The sequence below is a fragment of the Prionailurus viverrinus genome, chromosome C2 (assembly GCF_022837055.1).
Source record: "Prionailurus viverrinus isolate Anna chromosome C2, UM_Priviv_1.0, whole genome shotgun sequence".
NCBI classification, from domain to species: domain Eukaryota; kingdom Metazoa; phylum Chordata; class Mammalia; order Carnivora; family Felidae; genus Prionailurus; species Prionailurus viverrinus.
Window position 1 is genome coordinate 107,843,669 of NC_062569.1, and position 12,222 is coordinate 107,855,890.

General features: G+C 33.3%; 1 pseudogene; it reads right to left on the reverse strand.

The window, feature by feature from the left end:
* Window positions 1-9,645: 9,645 nt before the first annotated feature.
* On the reverse strand, window positions 9,646-9,738 carry LOC125175833 (uncharacterized; annotated as a pseudogene).
* Window positions 9,739-12,222: the final 2,484 nt, after the last annotated feature.

Sequence of the window (12,222 nt, forward strand, 5' to 3'; positions counted from 1 at the left end):
GGTTCCATATAATTTCAGTATGATTTTTTCTACTTCTACCAAAAAATGCTGTTGGTATTTTGATAGAGATTTTATCAAATCTGTAGATTGCTTTGGGTAGTATGGACATTTTAACAATATTAATTCTTCCAATCTATGAGTATAGAATATCCATCAACAAAAACAAAAAGCAGTCTACTGAATCAGAGGAGATATTTGCAAATGATATATCCTATAAGGGGTTAATATTCAAAACATATAAAGAACTTGTACAACTCAATGCCAAAAAACAATAACAAAAAAATCTGATTAAAAATGGGCAGAAAATCTGAATAGACATTTTTCCAAAGAAGACATGCAGATGACTAACAGACACATGAAAAGATGCTCACCCTCACTAGTCATCAGGGAAATGCACATCAAAATCACAATGAGATATCACCTCACACCAGTCACAAAGATTAAACACAAAGACGTGTTTTCTAATACTGAGATATAACAAGTGTTGGTGAGAATGTAGAGAAATGGGGACCCTTATACATTGTTAGTTGGGATGCAAACTAGTTCAGCCACTGTGGAAAACAGTCTAGAATTTCCTCAAAAAATTAAAAATAGAGATAACATACAATATAGTCATTCCACTACTGGGTTTTTAACAACAACAACAACAACAACAACAAATCCTGAAAACACTAATTAAAAAAGATATGTGCATCTCTATGTTCATTACACTATTGTTTGCAGTAGCCAAGATATTCAAACATCCTAAATGTCCATCAACAGACAGATAAAGATGATGTGGTATATATATATATATACAATGGAATATTATATAGCTGTAGAGGAAGGAGATCATGCCACTTGTGACAACATGGATGGACCTAGCGGGTATTATGCTAAATGTAGTAAGTCAGACTGAGAAAGACAAATACAATATGGCTTCACTCATATGTGGACTCTAAAAACCAAAACAAATGAATAAACAAACAAAAAGCAGAATCAGACTTATAATTAGAGAACAAACTGATGGTCACCAGACAGGAGTGGGATGGCAGATGGACAAAATGGGTGAAGGGGAGTAGGAGATACAGGCTTACACTTATGGAGTGAATAAATCACAGGAATAAGAGGTACAGCATAGGAAATATAGTCAATGGTAATTTGATAGTGTCGTATAATGACAGACAGTAGCTACACTTGTGGTGAGGATAGCATAACAAATAGACTTATTGTACATCTAAAACTAATGTAACATTGTGTGTAAGTCATACTCAAAAGTATTTAAAAATATTTTTCTTAACTTGAAAGAATTTTTTTAAATATTAATTTTTTCCTACATAATATTCATCTGTCATAAGTAAACAAGTTTATACACAACTATAGGAGAAGTAGAAGGAACATTAGTGTGTCTTCTAGAATAATGACTTCTATTACCTGAACATTTTAAAAATAAAAACAAAATTAACATGTTTTCTCCAGCTTTGAACTATACTTATGGAGTATGTGCATTAAATTTATTATCAAAATCAAAATATGCTTTTGCTTATTAGATATCCCTATAGCTGTTTACAAGGCAAAATTAAACATTCTTAAACTATTTATTAACCATGGGACATATCACTTAAAAAAACATTTTTTTTTAATTTAAAAGTTTTTTGTTAATGTTTATTTGTTTTTTTTGTTTTTTTTTTTTTTTTTCAACATTTATTTATTTTTGGGACAGAGAGAGACAGAGCATGAACGGGGGAGGGGCAGAGAGAGAGGGAGACACAGAATCGGAAACAGGCTCCAGGCTCTGAGCCAGCAGCCCAGAGCCCGACGCGGGGCTCAAACTCACAGACCGCGAGATCGTGACCTGGCTGAAGTCGGACGCTTAACCGACTGCGCCACCCAGGCGCCCCTATGTTTATTTGTTTTTGAGAGAGAGAGAGAGAGAAAGTGAGAGCGGGGGAGGGGCAGAGAGAGAGGGAGATATAGAATCTGAAGCAGGCTCCAGGCTTTGAGCTGTCAGCACGGAGCTTGAACTCAACGGACCAGGGCTTGAACTCAATGGACCACGAGACCATGAGACTATGACCTGAGCCAAAGTTGGATGCTTAACTGACTGAGCCACCCAGGCACCCCTAAAAAAACACTTGAAAACATTTGTGTGGAGGTGAGTATTTCTAATTATGAAAGTAATATATGTTTAGGGAAGTAAATGTTGGAGAATGCAGACAAAAGTTTATACATTTAATATTCAACTTATCAAGGGTTTAAATATAAGATACAATTACTGTTTTTAAATCTCAATTTGGAGAGTAACTTTCCTTTATTCCTTTATTAAATCTGGTAGTAATTAAATGAACCATGGAAAGTGGTAATTGGCAATAACGGTCTATTTCCTCAGCTCCTCTGTGAGATGCCTGTAGCCCTCTCCATCCAGGAGAGGACAGGCTAGGGAATCCATTTGGCTTTGTTAGAACTATCTCAGCCTTGGCAGTATGCATTATTATACACATGATATTTTGCCTAAAGGTTTGTTTTCTTTACTGTAAGTAAATTTTAAGGTAACATTTGGCTTGTTCTCATTTGTAGAGGAAAAGGAACATAAATGCCATTTTCTTATCAGAACAAAGATCACTGATACGGTAAGTATCTTTAGAGATGGGAGAGTAACCTTGGGACTTGGTTTTGAAATGTTTGACAGAATGTTTAAAAATAGTCATTCCTTAAAGCCTTCATGTGAAGAAAAATCCTGATGTCCAGAATAGCTTTATCCACAATTTGTCACTGCATAGCTAGGATTTTGGTCCGGAGATCTCATTCAGAAAGAGCTAACAGTCGGCCAAAGGGATTAATTTGAAATAGACTTATTATATTAGCTTGAAAAGGTGAGTGTGATAACCACAACAATAGTAATACAACACCAACCAATTGTATACCTTGAAAGGTATACACTTTCAAGTGTGGATGCACTGACCCACTATCCAATTGTATACCTTGAAAGACTCAAGGCAGATCTTGCTATTTTACAAATCTTGTTCAACTCCGTTATTTTTAAAAAGTTTATGGAGAGAGCTTACCTCAGAAATTTCATTAATTTGGATGATAGATTTAACTAAGAACAATTTTAACAAAGATAGAAGGTTAACTTGATATGCTTATTGGCTGGTATCTCATTCCTACTGCTCTGCCATAGGGATGCTGACATCGATTTTAAATACTCATCCCATAATTTATGAAAAGATGATTTACTTAAAAATATCTCTGAAACCATATGACATTTAAAACAATGTTGTAAAACTACATTGTTTGAAAGTGTTATGTCCCAATAAACTCATTATAAGGTGAAAATATCATAAATAGAAAATGTATTTAATGCACTCAACCTACCACACATTATAGCTTAGCCTAGCATCTTAAATATACTCAGAATGCTTACGTTAGCCCACAATAGGATAAACTCATCTAACACAAAGGCTATTTTAGCATAAAGTATTGAAGAATCATGAGAGAGGGTCCTACAACATAGCAGTAAATGTTAAATTGAAGTTTAAATATTGTAAGTTGAGCCATCATAAGTTGGGGACCATCCATATACACACATTCTTTGAATGATACACCAAAATTTTCTTTCTTTTTTTTTTTTTAATTTTTTTTTCAACGTTTATTTATTTTTGGGACAGAGAGACAGAGCATGAACGGGGGAGGGGCAGAGAGAGAGGGAGACACAGAATCGGAAACAGACTCCAGGCTCTGAGCCATCAGCCCAGAGCCTGACGCAGGGCTCGAACTCCTGGACCGCGAGATCGTGACCTGGCTGAAGTCGGGCGCTTAACCGACTGTGCCACTCAGGCGCCCCACACCAAAATTTTCTAATGGGAGCATCTCCAGGAAATGGAGGAAATGGTTTGGATGGCAAAGTGGACTTTATGTTTGCTTTTAGGCATCTATCTAGAAATTTACATTTTTGTTATTTGCTTGACTTATTTTTATTTAAATAAGTACATTTAAAATAATACATACTTTTGGGGCATCTGGGTGGCTCGGTTGGTTAAGCGTCCAACTTCGACTCAGGTCATGATCTCACGGTTGGTGGGTTTGAGCCCAGGTTCTGTACTGACAGCTCAGAGCCTGGAGCCTGCTTCAGATTCTGTGTCTTCCTCTCTCTCTCTGTACCTCTCCCCTCTCTCTTTCTCTCTCTCTCTCTCTCAAAAATAAATAAACATTAAGAAAGTTTATAAAATTGGGGCACCTGGATATCTCAGTTGGTTAAGAGGCTAGCTCTTGACTTCAGCTCAGATCTTGAGCTCATGGCTTGTGAGTTCATGCCCCTCATGGGGCTCTGCGCTGACAGTGTGGAGCCTGCGTGAGATTCCCTTTCTCCTTCTCTCTCTTCCCCTCCCCCACTTGTGCTTTCTTTCTCAGAATAAATAAATTAATTAATTAAAAGAATTATAAAATACATACTTTTAAAGTTTTCCTATTGCATAAGAGTCATGCCGAGACATGTATTTACCCTAACACTGTATTCAGTGTGTGTATGTTGTGTGTATGTGTTTTATATCTGAAAGATAGTGGGGTGCATTTATTTTTGTCCCTCTATTTATTTGTAGTTGAAAATTAAAACTCTGGAAGGAGTTATTTTTTCTGTTAAATAGAAGAAATAGAGTCTAAGAGTACAAATAGTTTATTCTGCTATAGAGATCCATATCTATATCTGTCTATCTATCTATCTATCCATCTATCTATCATCTATCTATCATCTACTGAAATAGAGATTTTAAGGAATTTGATTGTGCAATTGTAGGGACTGGCAATTCCAAAATCTGCAGGGCAGGCTAGCAGACTGGAGATTCAGGGAGAATTTGATGTGGCAATATCAAGTTCAAAGGAAGCATAAAGGCAGAATTCCTTCTTCTTGGGGTAACTTCAGTCTTTTTTACTTTTCTTTTTTTTTGAGTATAGTTGGGGTGTCTGGGTAGCTCAGTTGGTTATGGTTAAGTATCTGACTTTGGTTCAGGTCATGATCTCACTGTTCCTGAGATCGAGCCCCGCATCAGGCTCTATGCTGACAGCTCGGAGCTTGGAGCCTGCTTCAGATTCTGTATCTCGGTCTTTTTCTCCCCCTCCCCTGCTCATGCTCTGTCTCTCTCTCTCAAAAATAAATAAACATTAAAAATTTAATTTGAGTATAGTTGACACACAATGTTACATTAGTTTGAGGTATATAATGTAAAGATTCGACAAGTGTATACACACAAGCTATACCACAAATGCAGCTACCATCTGTCACCATACAATGCTAATGCAATACCATTGACAATATTCCTTATGCTGCACCTTTTATTCCAGCTACTTATTCATTCCATAACTGAAAGTGTGTGTCTCCCATTCCCCTTCACCCATTTTGTTCATCTCCCCTAGCCCCTCAGTATTCTTTTCTTATGACCTTCAAGTGAATGCTTGAGACCAACACACATTATGGAAAATTTGGCTTTACTCAAAGTGTACTAATACAAATGTTTATCACATTAACAGAACACCTTCACAGAAGCATGTAGACTGATGTTTGACCAACTATCTGAACATCATAGCCTAGCTAAATGGAGACATAAAATTAACCATCACAGGTATAATAAAGACCACAACTTGATCTCTATTAATCTCAGTCAACTACTGTGATTACTTGAATATGTGTACTTATTTTAGAAGGAAATTGTGACATTTTCAGTTTAATTATAAATGAAACTAGTTAAGAATTAACCTTTGTTTAAAAAGTACCTCATAAAAAAGATAACTTCTAATTACCAAATTTATCTTTTATGAAATTAGTGTGTGATACATGAACACCCTATAGAAGGTGTTCCCCATAGAAGAATTAGGGACTAATTAGGGACTACAATATTTACATTTTCCTTAAGAATAACGTTAGCACACATGCTTGTAATTTCAGATGTCAGACAGATAATTGAAAAGTAATAAATGAGATATTCAAGGCCAATACTTAAGGCGATTTATATGTGTGTTCTTCAGGTCTCTTCTTTTGTCCCATGTCCATCCTTTCCATCCATAAATTTCCACTCAGCCATTCAGTGGCATCAACTTTCTTGCCAGCCTCCTTTATCAAAACTTTCCTTTAGAGCCTTCATTTATACTAAAGGACAATTATGATAAATGTTTAGAAGATGGTCTCCCTTGATAGCATGAGAGATCAGAGTCCTAAGCTAAAGGAATGAAGTACTGAAAATAAAGGAACTAAATAGTGTTGTTTTCCTGTAGTTTGGGTGGTTTTCCTAAGAAAATGTTTCTATTTGGTACCCATTTTGGCTCAACCAATGAATCACAGTATAACTCTGGGCCAGAAGTGAAATAGAATAAAAACAGAATTGTGGGGTAGAATTGTTTTAGTAAATGCATGTATTTCTCCCAGATTTGTGACTTGATTTTTACTCTTTTTAAACAGAATTCATTAATGGCATAAAATATATCAAGTGTAATACTTTAGTATAAGTGCTTAATTTTAATTATATTTTTTTCATCTTTTTTTCTTTTGCAAGGGGATTTGCTGCTATTAGCCCTTAATTTTGATTTTTTAACTATCCAAGTTTTCAAATTTGTCACTGGCTAGAATTGTTTTGATTTACTATTTAGTGACTACTTAATGACTACTTAGTGGGTCTAATAGGACTGCAATTCATAATAATAAGATTTAATTAGAATGTCAATATATTTCTCAGTCTTTCATTGTGACAACAAAATTCCTGAGCAATTTCCATTGTTACCAGGACATGTGATCCTGCTATCTGATAGTATTTTCTATTTCCCAAACATTCAGTGTATTTCATATCATTATGTCTTTGGAGAAATTATTTCTTCTTAGAATGATAGACCTCCTCTGGAGAAGACATCTTGCTGCTACTTAAATAACACCACTAGCAAGACTTCAAAAAAAAGCTTATTTTATTATTAAACAATCTAATGCTGAAGCATATTTTCCCTTAAAGTGAAATATGCACCCTCTCTGTAAAGTCTGTATGGATTCCTTCTGAATAAATAAAAACTTTTTATTGATAATAGTTATCATGTATTCATATATCTACTTTTTAAAAAAATTTGGGACTAAGACTTATTTTTTCTTGACTTCCTTATAATTCTGATTATTCTCCTAATACACACTACTTCTTAAACATCCATCTTAAAATTAATATAAAGTGAAAATATAGCTTTAAGCTTCATGTACAAGAGAGTTAAATTGTTAACACTAGAGGCTACTCTAGCATTGTGGAAAAGTCCTGGCCTTTTGAGTTATACAAACTTAGTTTTATATCCCAGATTTGCAATTTACTGGCTCTGAGCAATTGACTGAACTTCCCCTGTAAAATGATGAAAGTAATATGTCAACTGTAATGGTTATTATGAAAATATAATATGATAATCCATGTAAACCCCCAGAACATAGTAAGTATTCAATTATCTTCACCAATTTATCCATTTACTTGCTTCTTTTCCAAGGAGAATTTACCTCTGTATAATAACTCTTCTCCTAAATGTTTTTTGTGTCATTGTACTTTATTGATACATATTAACTTTTTTAACTTTTTATTTTGAAATAATTTTTCGACCTAAATAATTTTAAGACTTTTAGACTTAAATAATTTTAGACTGAAATAATGTTAGACTTACAGAGTTGTAATATAGTACAGAGTTCTCATATGCCCTGCACTAACTTTTTTCATGTTGACATCTTCTATAACCATGATTCATTTATCAAAACTAAGAAATTAATATTGATATAACACTATTAACTAAACTACAGGTTTTATTCAGATGTCACCATTTTCCACTAAACTCCTTTTTTCTGGTGCAAGATTTGTTGCAAGATACCATGTTACATTCAGCACATATTAGTTTTTGTAATGCAGACCCAAAGATATTTGATGGTAGCCTACTGGCTTTAGGTAAGCAGCTTGGCATTGTGTCACCACACATTTTTCTTTTGGATTGTTTTTTATATCTTCACCCAAATCATTAATAAAAAGTTTGAACATAATGAGATCCAAAAATTATTCCATAAAACAGCTCTTGAGAACAAATTGAGCCACTGAATCCATTCATTAATACTCTTGAGTACTCCTCCACATCTCAAGATTTGGACCAGAATAACTGAGCCAAAGAGGGTTTCTTACAGGAAATGTATATATGGGCTTTATTTTTCTATTATATATGATAATTATAGATATCTTGTTATTATTTCTATTTGTCCCATGTATTCTTTAATATTTTTCAACTTTTTCTACTTCTTTTGAATTAATTGAATCATTATTGTACTTTTGTTTATGTCCCCTACAGGCTTATTAACTATACTTCTTTGTTTTATTCATCTTTTTTGATGGTTGATCTAGAATTGATAACATACACGTTTAATTTATCAATATCTATCTTCAAATATTGCTGTGTTGGTTTACATATGGCATAAGGACCTGAAAGTACTAAACCTTATTTTCCCTATTCCCATCATTTCTGCCATGGTTGCATACAATTAAATTCTGGATAGACATTATTTACTTAAACAGTTAATTATACTTTAAATAGATTAAAAATGAGAAAAAGTTATTTTATATACACTTGCATATTTTTAATCTCTGAGATTATTGTTTTCTTTGTGTAGACCCAACTTTCTCTCTGGTATCACCTTTTTTCTATGTGAAGAACTTCCTTTAAATTTTAAGTTTTTACTCTATTCTTCTAAATATGAAAAAGTTGATTTTGCTTCTCTTTGTAAGATAATTTAGATAGGAATAGAATTTTCAGTTGACATATCTATATCTTTTCTTTGTGTCTTTCAGTACTTTACAGACATTGTTCATTATCTGCTAGTTTGCACAGCCTCTGGATACTTAGGTTGTTTCCATATCTTGGCTATTATAAATGTTGCAATGAACACAGGAGTGAATATATATTTTTGAGTTAGTGTTTTTGTTTCTTTAGGGTAAATACCCATACGTGGAATTGCAGGATCATATGATAGTTCTATTTTTAATATTTTGAGAACCCTCCATGCGGTTTTCCATAGTGACTGCACGAATTTACACCCCTATCAACAGTGTACAAGTGTTCCCTTTTCTCCACATCCTCACCCACACTTTTTATTTCTTGTTTTTTTGATAATAACCATTATAACAGATGTGAGATGAAATATCATTTGATTTGCATTTTTCTGACGATGAGTGATGTTGAATATCTTTTCAAGTATCTGTTGGCCATCTGTATGTCTTCTTTGGAAAAATGTCTATTCAGGTCCTCTGCTTATTTCTTAATCAGATGAATGATGATGACTTTGCTATTGAGTTCTGTGAGTTCTTTATATATTTTGTATATTAACCCTTTATCAATTATATGATTTGCAAACATTTTCTGCCGTTAGGTAGGTTGCATTTTTATTTTGTTGATCATTTATTTTGCTGTACAGAACCTTTTTAGTTTGATGTAACCTGCTCTTGAGATTCTTATTTAGTTCTCCCATATATAGTGTGTCTTTTTGCTTCTCTTTCTTTTAATATTTTTTATCATTGGCATTTTAATCATTTGTCAGACAGGTTTTAGCCTTTTTTTCCCCTCTTCTTCTTCACTGTTGGGTTTGTTGAACTTCTTGAATCTGTAAATTTATTTTTTATCTATTTTAAAATGATTTGGCCATTATTTCTTTGTGCATGGGCCATGCTAATCTTCTCTGTATCATTCCAGTTTTAGTATATGTGCTGCCAAAGTGAACACTGGCCATTATTTCTTTAAATATTCTTTCTGCCCTCCCTTGTTACTTCAGGGTCTCCAATTATACATGCAGACAATTGACATTTTTCAATAACACACCAAACAGTGGCCATTTTTACTTTTCAGTCTTATTTCTCTCTGTGCTTCATTTTGAATAGTTTCTACTCATATATCTTTATGCTCACTGGTATTTTTCTCTTCCATGCCTAATCTGATTTTAATCGCATCCTGTGTGCTTTTCACTTAAGATATTGCATGTCAAGTCTACAAGTTCCATTTGGGTCTTTATAATATCTTCCATCTCTCTTCTTTATGTGTTCATATTGACATTTCGATTATAGATCATGTTCATGATATTTATAATAGCTATCTTAACAACCTTGTCTATAAATTTCATCATCTCCATTATTATGAGGGTCTGGTTCTACTACTTGATTTTTCTCCTGCTTTGGTTTATATCTTCCTGCTTATTTACATGCTTGATAATGTTTTATTAAATGTTGGACAATTTTTAATTTTATGTTGTTTGTTTCTGGATTTTATTGAACTCCTTTAAAGAATGTTAGATTTTGTTCTGATGCATTCATAAGTAGCTTGTGGTAATTTTATCCATTAAAACACAACATTAAGTTTTGTTTGGAGAGGTCTTACATAGATTTTATCTCTGGGAATAATGTAATCCCAACTGCTGAAGTGTCACACATCTGTTAAGACTCTACCCAATGTTTCCATTATTATAAGGTCTTTTTACACAAATTATTTACAGTTTGTGTGAGCTCTGAGTAGTATTGCTAATCAGTGATTCTTGCCTGGACTATGGGAGTCTCTGTTAACACATGCATGCATCAGTACTCAACCAATGCTTAAAGCATCCTTCTTAAATTTTTCATTGTTCTATGTGCAGTTCCTTCATCCCTTGAATTCTACACCATAAATTTTAGCTGTCTAGATATTCCAAACTTTAATTGCTGTATCTTCAACTCAGTGAGACTATCAGGCTTTCTCCTGGAAACTTCATCCTGGCAATAAGCTAGAGTATTGTAGGACCCAGTTCATTTGTTTCTCTTCTCTCAGGGATTATAGCCCAATGGGACTTGTTTTTCAATGTCTGAAAATGATTGTTTCATATATTTTGTCTGACTGTTAAATTGTCAGATGTTTTGTTTATGGTATGAGAGCAATTCTGAAGCAGAATTCTAAAGCATTCATTTGCATGAACTTCTCTAGGTCTAAAAATGATTTTGTGGAAGGAAAAGTATTAATAGCTACCTAGGTCATACATTTATTAAAAATTTGGAATCTAGTAGTTTAAACTATTAAGTTCAAATTACATATTCTATCTTAACCATACACAAAAATCAACTCAAATCAGATTAAAGACTTAAATGTAAGACCTGAAGCCATAAAACCACTAGAAGAAAATATAGGCAACAAGCTCCTTAGCATTGATTTTAGCAATAATTTTTTTAATTTGACACCAAAAGAAAAGCAACAAAAACAAAATAAACAACCTTAATTACATTAAACTAAAAAGCTTCTGCACAGCGAAGGAAACTATCAACAAAATTAAAAGGCAACCTATAGAATGAGAAAAAATATTTGCAAGCCACATATCTGATAAATGGTTAATATCCAAAATATACAAGGAACTCAACAATTCAATAAGCAAAAAATAAAATAAAATACCCCAACCAAAAAGGACCAAATTGACATTTTTCCAAAAACATACAGATAGTTAACAAGTACTTGAAAAAGTGCTCAACATTATTGATCATCAGGGAAATGTGGATTCAAATCATAAAGAGATATTTCACACATGTTAAGAATGCTTTTAACAAAAAGACAAGAAATAACAAACACTGGTGAGGATGTGAAGATAAAGGAATCCTTAATGTAAACTGGTATAGCCATTTTGTAAAACTGTATGGAGGTTCATCAAAAAATTAAAAATAGAATTACCATATGATCCAGCCATGCTACTTCTGGGTATATAAATTCAAAGGAAACTAATCATTATCTCAAAGAGATATCTGTATTCCCATGTTTATAGCAGCATTATTCACAGAAGCCAAAGTATAGAAACAGCCTAAGTGTTTACTGGCAGATGAACAGGTTACAAAAATGTGATATATATATGTGTGTGTGTGTGTGTATATATATATGTATACATATATATATGTATATATATATATATATATATAATATTCAGCTTTTAAAAAGAAGGAAATTCTGTCATTTGTGACAACATGGATGAAATTGGAAAGCATTATGCTAAGTGAAGTAAGACAAACAAGGAAAGGAAAATACCACATGGTATCACTTACATTTGGAATCTAAAACAAAAACAAAAACAAAAAAGAAAAACTCATGAGAGAGAGTAGAAAAGTGGTTGTCAGAGGCTGGGTTGTGGGGGGAAATAGGAGGAGATTGATAAAAGGGTACAAATTTTCAGTTATAAGATGCATAAGTTTTGAGAATTTAATGTAT